Here is a 15,979-nt window from a genome sequence, read left to right as displayed (position 1 = left end):
TATGAACTCTTAGTATACCTCAAAATAAATTTCCCAAGTGAAGAATAATTTTTAAAATTATGTTAAAGATGGAAAGATTCTAGTTAGTTAATACTAAGGACTTAGGTATTATTTGTACTTGTATTTCCATTCCATAGTCATTTCTTTAGTAAAATAAGGAATTATCACAAACATCTTGTGAAATATGCACTCTCTTCTTTCACCTCTCTTGTAGAGATTCAAAAATTGAATTATGAGAAACATCTGATTTACAGTTACTTGCCTGAATAAAACCAATAAATATTAGTATTTCTTTGTAAATTTTAAAGAATTATAGCTCATCCATTGACTCTCATTTCATCTATTTAGTAGAGAAATTTATTTGGCATTATTTACTTGAGTATGGACTTCATCATGTTCTCTGTTAAAATATATATCTCTATTTGTAACATATCCAAAACAATTATATAGTTTTCCCTTGTTTCTGTGGTGTGGATTTAGGTTTTTTTTTTATCTTAACAATTTATAAACATAAATGATGATACAGGTTCAGTAGGAAATGTAGTTTTAGTATACATTAATCTAGGCTACAGGCATTAAGACAGCTTATAAATATTAACAGTTTATTCTGATTTTGTAAGTTTCAACTGTTTATTGTGAATTTTGAACTGCTTGTGACATAAATTATTTATCCATCTAATCTTGTGCTGTGTATTACTTTGGAAGTTTTCAAAATGAAATATGCTTCATGGGGGGATATTATGAAGAAATGAGTATAACAGAGTTATTGTCCTCTGGATTTAAAAAAAAAACACATATTGCCCCATCTGTATGGTTATTCATCATAACTACAAAGAATGAAGTTTAAATCATTTTATTTCATTTTAGCAAAAGAGGAGAAAATAGGCAAACAGCAGATAGAAAGGGAGAAATTATTCTGTCAAGCACTAATTCTACCTGTCAAAAATAGAACAAGGTACTTTAATCCTACTAGCCATTAAATTTCTTATTGTAGAAGAGAGATAACAGGAATCTCCCATGTGTCAGACCAAGTGACCAAAAAAAAAAAAATTAGGATGAGTCATGTTTACTGTAGGGAGATTAAATTTGAATTTATGTTGGCTGAATTTTAATCAGGTCTAGGCACTTAGAAACTGGCCGTGAGCATCTATGTGAAGACAATGATTTTGTTTCCAAGAGCCAATACTGTTACTATATTGGATGATTTAGAGTAGTTTAGAACATGTTCCAAAAGAAGATTCTTTATTTATTATATCACAGTTTAAATTTCAGTAGAAAAAGAGCACAGAGTGTTAATATGTTCAAGTCATATGTTCCAAACTAGGTACTTTGTTGTTGTTGATAATCTTCATGAAAATCTTGGTATTTTGTATCTAAGAACTGTCTTGTTAGACAGTTAGATGAAAGTGGATTACTCCCCTCCCCATATTTTGAAAACCCTACACTCAGACTCAATTACATATCTGGAAACAGGTGAATTTTCCTTTATTTTTACTTCTTTGAACTGTGGAAAAATTCCTCTAATTAAATGGAAAAAAAAGAAAAATAGAGACATAGAGATATTTTTTTCCTTAACAATGAAAAGGAAAGATATTAGGGAAGTTTAATCTTTAGTCAAAAATAATGTTTGGATGACTGCCTTTTTTTTTTAATTTTAAGAGACTATAGAAAAGAAGAAAAAGAAGAAACAACAGAGAAGAGGAAAGATTCAGTGATTCTATAAATAAGATTAACCCTCAAAACTAAAAGTATTTAAAAAAATTAATTTATAAAACAAACTAATTCACAGAGTATATTTTTATCATAAAATTATTTGTCCAAATATTAGCTTAAATATTGAACTCTTTAGAAGAATTTATCCATATTACAAATCATTGGTGACATATTAGATAGTATAGAGATTAGAGATATACTAGAAGCTATTAATGATTTACAAGTAAGTTGAATAAATTATCTTTAAAATATAATTCAATGGGTAAATATTGTAAAATCTTTCATATCTTTATGAATAGAGAGCAGATCTTGTAGGTTAGAGGACCTAAGTTAATCTTTCCTTTGATCTAAAAGGATTTTGTTATTCTTAAGAAATCACTTAATGTCTTAGTTAACTACACATTTCTTCAAAGCTATAAATTTTAGAGCAGGTCCATATCTGCAAAAAGAGAGAGTTTCCTCATCAGGAGTTCTCTGTACTTATCATAGAGTACTGTATGACAAGTATATTACAAGTGCCCTTCCCCTCCACTGACTCCCATCAATTCTGGACCCACTAACCATGACCGAATCAAGTCTGTCATTGTCCTTGATGTTAATTTACTCCCCTAAGACTCAGCTACTATTCCTAATGTTTTCCCCTGATTCTCAGTCTCTTTGTACATTGTCTACTCCAGTTAGAAAGCAAGACCCTTGAGGGAAGAGGCTTTCTTTGATTTTTATAGTTACTACTAGGCATATATCTAAGCACTCAAAAATATTTTTAATTCATCAATTCATCTATTCATTCATATTGAGAAATAACATGATAATTTAGTAGCTAGACAGTTAGCTTCAAAGCCAGAAAGACCTGGCTTTGGAAATTCAATTCCTTCCTCTGATAATACTGGCTGTGTGACCCTGGTAAGTTACTTAACTTCACAGCATTCTTAGCCAGTGGTTTCCAGTGGTTTTGTTTCTACAGCCTCTTTGTATAGCACCACAAGTATGATTTAACATACTATTCACATTATTATTTTAAATTGACTTAATAATTTTTAAAATGAAAAAAACCCAGCAGCAGCAGCAGCAGCAAGAGCAGCACTTCTGAAGATCTCAGCCCACAGACAGGGAAGTTGCAAAAATCTTTTTCTTGGTCCTGAGATAAGACTTATTTTGCCAATATCCTGCCTATTGGCCTTAATGGCCAATGGAAGATATATGTAATTCAATGCACCAAGCTGAAGGAGATGGACAGGCACTGATGATGAAGTCCTGGGTTACTGGTGTAGGCAGAAAAAGCCTGAAGTACTGAGACAATTTGAGGTCATTGATGGAAATCAGTTAAACCTTATGTCCCACCCTCTGTGGAGGTTATGAGTAATTCCACCTCGCTGTTCTAGTCAGAAATCCATGTTATGTCAAACCCCTGAGGTTAAATTTCCTCAATAAATATATCCATGGGCCATGCCATCTATGCTAAATCCCTTGTGGATTAGCTCACCTCAGCCCTCTGCCTCATAGTGTCTTTCCTCTCATTCCCTCACCATACCTTATTGTGTCTTTCTTCTTACTCAATCCTTCTCTGCCATGCCTCATAGTGTCTAACTATATGCCCTCCCAAATATATTTCACATTTACCATTCCTGGTGTCTATACTATCTCTTCATTTTGTCTGTAACCTTATAAATAAACCTACCTTTTGACAAAGAAATGGCCATCATGAATTCATTGCATCACTAAACCCCAACATTTGATGCCAATTACTTTCCTAAATCTCATCATTTGGTACCTACATCAATCTCAGACATATCACTGGGACGCTGATGTATTTCAGTCTGTTGACAGAGAAGCTGCTTCTCATTAGGAGACAACAAAGAAGCCAGTTACTTACATCTAATTCTAGGACAGTGATCTGTCCCTATTCAAAAAAATAAAAAGACAAAGCAAAGCACAACCACTCAGTAGAGGTATAGGTTGAAGAGCCTAAGCAAGAATGAATTCCGGGCTCTCTCTTAGTTTTAAAGTCTGACTCTGGGCCAAATGAAAAATTGCATCTAAGCTCCTACCCAAGCTTCAGAGAAGCAAGCCAAGTTTTCAGCAGCAATTCACCTTGAAGGGGAACTGCCTTTCAGGGGGCTTTTTGAAGATAATAGATCATCTCCACCCTCCACCCCATCCCCGCCCCAGTAAAATTGTGAATGGTTCTATAGTCCAATTTCAGCTTACTCTTGGACTCAGTGCAGAGGCAAAACCTCAAGTTGTAGAATGGAATTTCCTTGAGGACAGGAACTGTTTTTATTTTATTTTATTATTTAAATCTGGGATTTAATACATTAACTTGCACATAGTAAATGTTTAATAAATGTTTGTTGAAACATTGCTTTAGTACTTCCATGTGTAGATCAAGGAAGTGGTGCAGCTGCCTGGTTTTCCCTTACCCCAGCTTAGTTCTGAACAGATGGATATCTTCAGGCAGCAGGTCCTGAGAGTGGGTGAACAAAGGTTGAGTGAAGGAGAGAGTTTAAATTGCTATGCCAGGTATCCATGCCACTGACTTCATTGCTGATTACTAAGGGCCAGCAGAGGCCAAGTTTCTTCAGAATAAACCCCAAACACCCCCCAATTAAAAAAATTGCTGAATTTTATGGGACACACACTCATACATACACTCTGAAACAAACATAATCCTTTAAAAATATAGATGATTTTATGTTATGTAATCATTTTATTGGTATCTTGTATAAAGGCATAGATGGTATGGTTATTAAATTTAAAGACTGCACAAAGCTGTGGATAGCAAATAGTACATAACAAAATAAAGATAAAAAGATTTTTTGATAGAGTAGTGCACAAATTTTTATTATATTGAAATCATAATATGACTCAGTATATAAAATAGTAGCTAATGGGATATAAATTTGCATAACTTTCAAGAAAAAAGAAACGATATTCTATCATTTAGACTTATTTACAGAATTATATTTAGCTTTGGCATCAGTTTAAAAGGAGGGTTAATAAAGTAGAATAAATCCCAAGGAGATCAATCTGCTTACATTGTTTAAAAGACATTTTTTTCTCAGGGAATAAAGGATAAAAGGTAAAATATTTTAAAATGACCCACATTTACAGTAGTAAAGAATCATTCATAGTTATTAATTCACATATACCTGCAAAAGTAGGGTTATAAAATTTGGAGCTGGGAGTCAATAGATCCAGGTTCTGATGTTCCAATCAGCAGTTTGACTTCACTTTTGAAGGTCTTTGTTTCCATTTTTTCACAAACGAGGAGTCTTTGTAGAATGATCTGTAAGAGACTTTTGGGAACCAACAAATTTTTGTTTCAAGAGATAAATATTTCTCTGGTAATGGATGACTGAAGGTTCTCTTTCTTCTTCACTGAAAATAAAGACTGACGATTTTCCCCTAACCTGAATTCCTGACTCCTGCTGATTTAATACGTGATCTTCACATTTGATATATTATGCAATCATTCCTTTCTTTTTTTCTCTTATTGATGAAGATTTTATTTTTCTTATTTTATTAAAGCTTTTTATTTACAAAATATATTCATGGGTACTTTTTCAATATTGATCCTTGCAAAATCTTCTGTTACAAATTTTCCCCTCCTTCCCCCTCCAGCCCCATCCCCTAGATGGCAGGTAGTCTATTACATGTTAATTATGTTAAAATATATGTTAAGTCCAATATATCTATACATATTTGTACTGTTATGTTGTTGCACAAGAAAAGTCAGATCAAGAAGTAAAAAAAAACCTGAGAAAAAACAAAATATAAACGAACAATAACAGAAAGAGTGAAAATGTTATGTTGTGGTCCACACTCAGTTCCCACAGTCCTCTCTCTGGGTGTAGATGTTCTCTTTACCACTGAACAATTAGAACTGGTTTGAATCATCTCATTGTTGAATACAGCCACATCCATCAAAATTGATCATTATATAGTCTTATTGTTGCCATGTACAAAGATCTCCTGGTTCTGCTCATTTCACTTAGCATCAGTTTATGTAAGTCTCTCCAGGCCTCTTTGAAATCATCCTGTTCTTCATTTCTTATAGAACAATAATATTCCATAAATTCATATACCATTATCTATTCAGTCGTTCTCCAATTGACGAGCATCCATTCAGTTTCCAGTTTCTTGCCACTACAAAAAGGACTGCCACAAACATTTTTGTACAAGTAGATCCCTTTAAGATCTCTTTGGGAAAAAAGCCCAGTAGAAACACTGATAAGTCAAAGGGTATGCATGGTTTGATAACTTTTTGAACATATTTCCAAATTGCTCTCCAGAATGGTTAGATCTGTTGACAGTTCCTCCAACAATGTATCAGTGTCCCAGTTTTCCCACATCCCCTCCAACATTCATCATTATCTTGTCCTGTCATCTTAGTCAATCTGACAAGTGTGTAGTGGTATCTCAGAGTAGTTTTAATCTGCATTTCTCTGATCAGTAGTGATTTGGAACACTTTCATATGAGTGGGAATAGTTTCAATTTCATCATCTGAAAATTATCTGTTCATATCTTTTGACCATTTATCAACTGGAGAATGGCTTGATTTCTTATAAATTAAAGTCAGCTCTCTATATATTTTGGAAATGAGGCTAATGATGAATGTTAGAAGGGATGCCAGACATTGATGCATTGTTGGTGGAGTTGTGAATGAATCTAACCATTCTGGTGAGCAATCTGGAATTATGCCCCAAAAGTTATCAAACTGTGCATACCCTTTGATCCAGCAGTGCTATTACTGGGCTTATATCCCAAAGAAATACTAAAGAAGGGAAAGGGACCTGTATATGCCAAAATGTTTGTGGCGGCCTTGTTTGCAGTGGCTAGAAACTGGAAAATTAATGGATGCCCATCAATTGGAGAATGGTTGGGTAAATTGTGATACATGAATGTTATGGAATATTATTGTTCCATAAGAAATGACCAGCAGGATGAATTCAGAGAAACTTGGAGAGACTTATATGAACTGATGCTGAGTGAAATGAGCAGAACCAAGAGATCATTATATACCTCAACAATGATACTGTATGAGGATGTAGTCTGATGGAAATAGATTTCTTTGACAAAGAGACGATCCAACTCAGTTTCAATTGATCTATGATGGACAGAAGCAGCTACACCCAAAGAAAGAACAGAGGAAAATGAGTGTAAACTTTTTGCATTTTTGTTTTTCTTCCCAGGTTATTTTTACCTTCGGAATCCAATTCTTTCTGTGCAACGAGAAAGCTATTTGGTTCTGCACATACATATATTATATCTAGGATATACTCTAACATATTTAACATGTATAAGACTGCTTGCCATCTGGGGAGGGGGTGAAGGGAGGGAAGGGAAAAGTTGGAACAGAAGTGAGTTCAAGGGATAATGTTGTAAAAAATTACCCAGGCATATGTCCTGTCAATAAAAAGTTACAATTAAAAAATAAATTAATTAATAAAAAATAAAATAAAATTGCATCATAAAAAAGAAATGAAGCCTTTAATCAGAAACTAATATAAATATATAAAATATAATATAAAATATTTTCTCAGTTTATTGCTTCCCTTCTAATCTTGTCTGTACAAAACTGTTTTAACTTAATATAATCAAAGTTAACTATTTTGTTATCAGTAATGATCTCTAATTCTTCTTTGGTCACAAATTCTTTACTTCTCCACAGGTCTGAGAGTTCTAATTTGTTTAACTGTTTCTCAATTGACGAGTATCCTTTCAGTTTCGATTTCTTTGTCACCACAAGAGAATTGATATAAATATTTTTTGGGCAGCGAGGTGGCACAGTGAATAGGATGCTGGACCTGAAGTATGGAAGATTCATTTTTGTGGTTCAAATCTGACTCCTGATACTTAACTAGTTGTATGACCAGGGCAAATCACTTAACCTTGTTTGTCTAAGTTTCCTTCTCTTTAAAATAAGATGGAGAAGTGTTAAAGACCATGCCTGGGTGAAGGGGCAGATCAATCCTCTGAGAGCCTCCACAGCTGTGAATCATAACATCTGAAAAAGTTGTAAAGCAGCCTTTACTGACACAGGTGTTGCTTGTGGATTGAGAATGAAATAAAAGGGAGGCAGAGGGAAGAGGAGAAAGGTCAGATAACTCAACTGCCTCTCAGTGGAGAGGTCAGAGAATAACAACTTCCTCTCAGTCTCCTTGTATCATCATCATCCTCTCACATGAAGAGATCCATTCTACAGGTCTGAGTTAGACCTCCAGCAGCTACTGACTCCTGTGTCACAATAGAGAAGAAAATAACAAATCACTCCAACATCTTTGCCAAGAAGATTCCAAATAAGGTCATGATGAATTGGACATGACTGAAAATGGCTCAGCAACATAAATATTTTTATACATATGTATCCTTTGTCTTTTCCTTTGATCTCTTTAGAATACAAGCTCAGAAATTGTATCAGTGGGTCAAATTGTATGCACAGTTGAATAATTTTTATGGCATAGTTACAAATTGATTTCCAGAATGGTTATATCATTTCACAGATAGACCAACATTTATGCTGTTTATAATATATTTGTTTTCCAGTAAGCCTTCCAATGCTCCGCATGTTCTTTTCTTGTTATCTTTGCCATTATTATATATAAGATGGGATCTCAAACTTACTTTGGTTTTATTATTTCTAATAATTAGTGATCCTGAACATTTTACAGAATTTTTAAATGGACTGGGTTTCTTTGAGAACTGCTTACTCATATCCTGAGACCACTTATGAATTTGTGAATAGCTCTGATTCTTATAAAATCAAATTATGTTTATTTTAACCAAGGGGAACCAGATTTCATTTATAATGCTTATACAATTTTTAAAAATATTTGTCTTCTTTAACTAAAATGTCCTTCAAGATTTTTTTTAGTTATGCATTGAGAATTAAAGGGAAGGACTTGGAGAGTGTTACATGGTTTAGCAAATCCAATTTCTATATTAGAGTGTTTATCATCTTGAAGTTCTAAGGATTAAGGAGAAAGCTCACTACATTAATTAATACAAGGGTTGACTCTAGACTTATAGAAAATGTCTCAAGATAACATCTCTTCATACTGACTCAGTCTTATTAACCTATATAAAAATAAAACAAAGCACTAAATTTTTAAAGATATGAACATGTTAAAAAATAGCTACTTTTAAATTGTATTATATCTTTAATAAAACTTGTAATGGGCTGAGGTTTGAGTTGATGCACTGAGGTCCCAAGTACGTGAGGCTAAATAGTAATTGGGCTATACTCTATTAATATACATGATAAATAAAGAATGGTCCCTGCCCACTCTCTGTGCAAGTCCTGATGTATTGTATAGGAAATGACGATTTTGGTGGGTGGAGGAGAGAGAGAGACAGGAAGAGAAGCTGGGAAAGATTGGGCCTGGGTTCCATACTCCTGGCTGCTGGTCGTGTGGCTGCTGGTCTAGCTAGCTTCTTGACTCAGCTACACACATTGCTATCGCCGATTCTCTTCCACCTCTGATCCTTCTTCACTGAAAATAAAGACTGACGATTTTCCCCTAACCTGAATTCCTGACTCCTGCTGATTTAAAAATACGCGATCTTCACATTTGGTGCCCAACGGTGGGAACCAAGGACTGAAGAAGTCTCCGGTGACCAGGAACTTGGGTGAGTATTGTTAATAGACAAACAAGGAACTTATTTTCTTAAAAACTAAACCAGTAATCTTTTTTTGGCTAAAATGGGACAAATGCTAGCTAAAGACTCTCCATCCCCGCCCCCAACCCCACCCAAGAGTGGTGCTATAGAAAGCATGCTTAAGCTGATAGAAGGACAAGGGCTACTTATAACTTGGGAACAGGGAGCTAGACTTGTGGGTACATTAAACTGCATCTCCCCTTGGTTCTTGAGGAGGAGCAGATCTCTCTCGAGATAACTGGTCCCTGGTTGGACAACAGATGTCCACGTATTTCAGAGAAAATGGTCCTCATTCAATTTCCATCGAGGCATTTTATTTATACAATATAATTCAGTTAGCACTAAGAAACCCTATCCCTAGAAGAAAGAAAAAACCCGTGGCTCCTTCTGCTCCTTCTCAAAGTAGCCATGATATTAAGGAGGAAGACAATGAAGAGATTAATGACCATATCCCCACAGGGCATGGAGACTTAAGTGAGCAAGGGTGTGGTGACTTTCCACCTCAGGAGGCAGCTTCAGCCCCACCTCAGGAGCAAGTGATTGACTCTCCTCCACCAACTCCACCCTCCGGGATGGAGGGAGGAGGGGCAGTGGGGGGGGGGCAGTGACAGCACCAGCACCAATTTTGAGTAGACTGCAAGAGGGCTTAATGAAGGCCAAAGAAAAGGGCGTGGACGTCCAGGAGCTCCAGCCACTTATCTTTCCTGTAATTTCCCAGTTTAATGCCTCCGGTCAACAAAGTCGAAGATACGCCCCTTTTAACGTAGAAATCATTAAAGATCTGAAAAAGGCTTGCACTCTTTATGGGGCTACATCAGCTTATGTTAAGATGCTATTACAGAATTTGGCTTTTGAAATCTTGACTCCTGATGACTGGAAATCTATAGCAAGGGTATGCCTAGAACCTGGACAAAATTACATGTGGCTTTCTGAATATAGTGAGCTCTGTAGGATACAAGCCCAACAAAATAGTCAAAATGCTGTTCATGCTGCGATCACCTATGACCTACTACAAGGTATAGGTCCATATGCAGACGTCACAGCACAGATTAATTATTCAGTAGCAGCATATGAGCAAATTGCTGCTAATGCTATCAAAGCGTGGGCTTCGATTCACAATAAAAATGACAAAGGTGAGGCCTTCACAAAAATAACACAAGGGCCAGATGAACCCTTTGCTGACTTTGTGGGACATTTGCAGACTGCTATCACAAGAACTAATGGGGAAAATTCATCAACAGATGTTTTAATAAGGCAACTTGCTAAGGAAAATGCTAATGAGGTGTGCAGAAGGATTATACTAGGACTGCGCAAGGATGCTCCTTTAGAGGAGTTCATAAGACGCTGTGCCACAGTGGGCACAAATGCCTTTTATAGCCAGACTATGATGCAGACTTCCCAAGATCCCAACATGGGTAGACAGGGTCCCTTCCGGCAAGGGACTTCTAGAGAGACACGTCAATGCTTTCAGTGTGGTAAAGTAGGGCATCTGAAAGCTCAATGTTGGTATAGAGGCAGAGTGAGAGGACAGGGTGGGAGAACAAGACCCAGCACCCCATGTCCAAAATGCAACAGAGGCTTCCATTGGGCCTCAGAATGTAGACAGGTTCAGGGAAACGGGATGAGGGGCCCAGCCCCAGGGCCCCAGGCAAAAAACACTTGGGGCATGATGGCAGCCAATGGTGCACCCAGAGAGTGCCTAGACGGCCAATACCCCAATATGACCAATCAGCCAGGAAGCCATATGATGGGAGAAAGGGATTACACAATCAATCAGCCAGGAAGCAACCTGATGGGAGAAAGGGATTACAATTAGGGAGAATAGAGTTGTATGCAGCTGAGACAACTGAGATACCCCCTGGAGAGGTGAAATCTGTTCCTCTCCAGCCTATGGATCCCTTGCCTCCAGGCACAGTAGGCTTGACCATTTTACCTCCTGAGAGTACGTACAAAACAGTGTCCATCCACACACTGATGTGGGAAACTGGGGAATGTGTAGATAATATCCCAGTCACCAATACAGGCAGACAATGTGTGACTTATCACCCAGGAGAAATAGTAGCATCAGGTTTACTCATACAGAATCCTAATAAGCAACCTGGTGATAGTCACCCAGATTCTGATTCCAGATCACAAAATCCAGCAATTTACTGGACAGCAGCTGTAACAACTGACCGACCTATGCTCACGATCTATATAAATGGCCTTCCATTGGAAGGATTGGTAGACACTGGTGCAGATCAGACAGTCATTAGAGGTGCCAGCTGGCCCAGTCACTGGCCAAAGATTAAAGCAGACACCTACATGTCTGGTGTAGGAGGATCAATAGCAGCTGAAGTTAGTGCTGCCCCTATGAGATGGACTTTTGAAGGCAAAACAGGAGTTTTTACTCCTTTTATAGTTGAAAAAATCCCCATCAATCTGTGGGGAAGAGACGTTTTACAGCAATTAGGGTTAAAAATGAGTACTTTGGTTTTTTAAGCAGGGCTGCTGTGAAGGCCCATTTTTTTCCCATTTTTCTTTTAACTCTCTTTTAAAATCCTTTTTGAATTCCTCCAAGAGAGTCCTGTGAAATGGAGACCAACTCATATCACTCTTTAGGGGTTCATCTGGAGATAATTTGCTTTAAGATCCTCAGGGTTTGAAGTCTGTTGTCTTTCTCCCCAAAATTGTCTATGGTCAGAGTTCTTTTTACATTTTTGCTCATTTTTAAAGGTTGAGGTCTGCTCCTAAAGCAAAGGGGCAATAACCACTATAGTAGCTAGCCCAGTCTATCCTTAGGATTAGTGCTGCTGACTGACTTCCAGTGCTGGGTGGGAGTGGCCAGGTTCTACATTTTTCTGGGATTGAGAGACTATTTGCCTTTTGTATTTGCTTTGGATCTCTCACAGCTAATTTGCTGAACTACTTGCTTATATCCAGGACAGAGTAGTCCAAGAGCCTTGCAGTAGATTTCTAGGTCTGGCATGCAACAGTGCCTTGCCTCCATAACCCAGATCCCTGCACTGTGTCTGGATTTAGCAGCCTCTCCCTTGCCTGATTAAAACAGACCTTTTCTGAAGTTCTTCCAAAGTATCTTTTTCTAAAAATATGTTATATTCCAAATATTTTTGGGTTTTGTCACTCCAAAAACAGTTCAGAGGCTTGATCTGGTCTTGATCTGAGGGAAACTAGATGGAGCTCAGATAAAGATATGTCTACTCTTCACCATCTTGACTCTGCCCTTGATTTTCCTCTTTATGACTAAATCTTCTAAATTAATTTTCAATTATTCTCATAAGAGTAAGAAAGAAAATTAAAAGAAATCCTAAAAATCATAGTGTCATGAGAAATTGTTACAACATTAAAAATTGCATCATTGAAAAAACAATGTAGTCAATTGTTCCTGAATTTCCTGATCTTCTCACTGAAATCCCACTTTTTTTACATTATAGCTCATGTAATCATCTTATGTGCGTGAATATTTGTTCCAATTGATGCAATTTTCTTGAAGTACCTTTCCTCATTTCAAGCCCAATGTCTGCATGTAGATGAAACTCTTATTACCAAAGTCATTTCTATATAGCATGTAATTGAATAGAGATCTGATCTTTTATTTAGTGAATTCAATCAATGTATTCTGCTGACTGGGAAAACTCAAGGTGAAGTTGATTTTATTTGGTGGGGCAGAGGTCATATATTTGAACTAATTTCACTGATTAAATTAAATGAATAATTATAGGACTTATATTTTTCTTTCTGCATTTTAGAGAGTAGTCTTGTATCATGCCATAAGTTCTTTTCCTAAACTTTCAGAAAAAGTTTGGTGTTATGATTATGACTGAAAATTTCTGAACATTGTCCTATAAAAAAGGGACCAGGAATACTTTACATAGGATAGGTAGATAAGAACACTGATTATAATTACACCATTACATGTGTTTATCTTCATGGCTTCTTCTATTTCATAGTAAGAAAACAGAAATCAATTAAAATATTAAAGGAAATTGTAAATTAATATTCTTATTTGAATCATTATTCTGAAATAATTTTGATGTTTCAGATAGGAACTTGCATTTAATGTACTTTGGAATTGACCAATAGGGCGATATATTTTGGAATGTCTGCCTGCAATTTTAATTTGGTTTCTTAGTTTTTATTTTAAATTTTAAAAAAAGTTCATTAAGAATATTTTAGAAAAAAAAAGTAACAGATTTGTCCAAGTTGGAAAGTACAACAAGTCCCCTCCTTTGAAACTGAATAAATCAAGGTGATGAAACACCCATGATGATCCAGACTAAAATCCAATTGGGAAGAGTCTGAATAATTTGTATCTCTGTCAGTGATATATTATTTCAATATATTATTCTGTCACACTCAGAATTGCCCCTTGAGCAAAGATTACATTTATACTTTATTTGCTCTGGTTTCCAGATGTGAAGTATACTTTTGTGTTTCTTTCAAAATCCCGAGTTAAAGTAGAAAGATTTGGGATCAGCAGACAAATGTATTCTTAACTTAGAATCTTTCAATCACAACAATTCTAAGAAACCTGGAATTTAAATGTATTTTTAATTGTGTCTGTGTACTAAGTATTGTTTTACTGCTTAGGATTCTTAGTTATATTCCTTGTGTTTTTCCTTGCTTAATCTATGTAGATCTGCTTTTTTTTTCCTTTTTCTTTTTCATTTTAGGATTTGTTTACTCAAAAATGATAAATGGATGTGCACTGTACCGCATTATCTCCGTTACACTTATCAGCATTAGGAATGGATTCATTATCATTTTCATCACTAAAAACAAGTTTATTACCTGATAAGAAAATATTTCTCTGCAAAAGCAATCTAAGGTATTAAATTTTCCTTGTTGGTATTCTCAGTTAGACATCTCTTCCCAGGGAAGAAAATTTATCTTCCCTCAGCCACTTGTCATTCTGCTCATTATCCTGTTTTGATTATAATGTCTTCATCTCTGTAGCTCAAGATGCCTGTACATGGTATATCTTGCTGTGTTTCTCCTTTGGTGCAATTGTACTCTGTGAGCAGCCAGGGGATGACACCCATGGAGAATATGTCTTTCACATGAAAAAAGTGATCTCTTCACACTCCTTAGGCAAAGAACTCACCATCTGTGTCTCTATTTGGATAAATCTTTTTTTTCAGGTAGTTAGTCAATAGCATTTTCAAAGTGCATACTGAGTACAGAGAACTTTACAAAGTACTGACAAAAGTCACAAGGAAAAGGAAATAGGTTATTTGTTATTATTCAGGTAAATAAATTGGGGTTCAAAGAACTTAAATGATTTGTCTAGGTGACTAATAAACAACTAGCTAGTAAACAAGCAAGTAAATAACAAAACCAGCATTTGGATCAATGGCTTTATATTAGAGAACTGAATGGAATTCTAATACTTCACAAAATAATTATTTTAATCAACAGGATTATTCAAGCATTTATTAGGTGCTAGGCATTTTTCTAAGAGCTAGGAATACATAGAAAGTTTTTTTTTTTTAAATTAGGCCTACTCTCCAGGAATGTACATGCAGATGGAGACAAACTGAAAATAATTACCTACAAACAAGACATATACAGAAGAGAATCTTCAAAAAAAGGCACTAACAGTTTGTGTGTTTAGAGGGAAAAGGAGGGAAAACCTCTTTCAGATGGTGGGATTTGGACTGATTCTGGATCTGATCCTGAGGAGGTAGGAGTTGGAAATGAGGAAGGAGAGTATTTCAGGCCTAGGGAACAGCCAGTTAAAAGGCACAGAGTTAGGTGATGGACGCTGAGAAGGGAAAGGGATAAATATTTATATAGTGACTAGTGCATTCCAAGCACAATGCAAAGCACTTTTTAGAAATATTGTCTCATAGGTTAGTCATATGTCAGGAATAGCAAGAAAATCCAGTTAGCCATATTGCAGATTACCTGGAAGATCATACATGTAGAAAGAATATCAGTGGCCAATATAAGACTTGAACCTCATAGATGAGGAGACTAAGAGATTTGTCCATATAGGATTCAAACAAATGCTCTGTTTCCACACCTTCTGATGTTTCCTCAGTAATATGCACTCACTGGTAACTTAAGAGTGAACTATTTGTGTCTCTAATCATAACCTATTTTCTCATTCCCATCCCATTTCCTCAATCTAATTATCTCACCTAACCAATCACGATCAAGTCTTGTTGTTACCTCTTCAACACTTTTTATACATATATTCTTTTCTTATACAGCCATAGTCTTCATTCAGGTTCTTATCACCTCTTACTGTGACAACTGAAATAGTCTTCAACTTCATTTCTCTGACTGAAGTCTCTTTCTTTTCTGATTCATCCATTTCACAGATGCCAAAATGATTTCCTTGAAACACAGTTGTGATCATGTCATCTCTCTATCCAATAAACTTAGAGAGATTCCAATTGCCTTTAGAATCAAGGAAAACTCTTTTGTCTGGTCTATCACAAGGGTTCCCACAATCATGCTCTTTCCTAACTTTTCAAATCGATTGCACACTATTCCTCCCCAGGCACTAACCAGTTTAATCAACCTGTCCTTTTTGTTGTCCACAGAAAACTTCAGCTCCAGTTCCAGTACATATTTATATATTAGGATATTTACATTCTT

At 36.0% G+C, this 15,979-nt stretch overlaps 1 pseudogene; it reads right to left on the bottom strand.

Annotated features, from left to right (window-relative positions):
- Positions 1-15,737, bottom strand: part of LOC100934320 — a 28,679-nt pseudogene extending 12,942 nt beyond the window's left edge.
- Positions 15,738-15,979: the final 242 nt, after the last annotated feature.

Source organism: Sarcophilus harrisii, chromosome 1, assembly GCF_902635505.1.
Source record: "Sarcophilus harrisii chromosome 1, mSarHar1.11, whole genome shotgun sequence".
Lineage (NCBI taxonomy): Eukaryota > Metazoa > Chordata > Mammalia > Dasyuromorphia > Dasyuridae > Sarcophilus > Sarcophilus harrisii.
The sequence above is the reverse complement of the archived record's forward strand: the minus strand, read 5'-3'. Positions and strand labels throughout refer to the sequence as shown.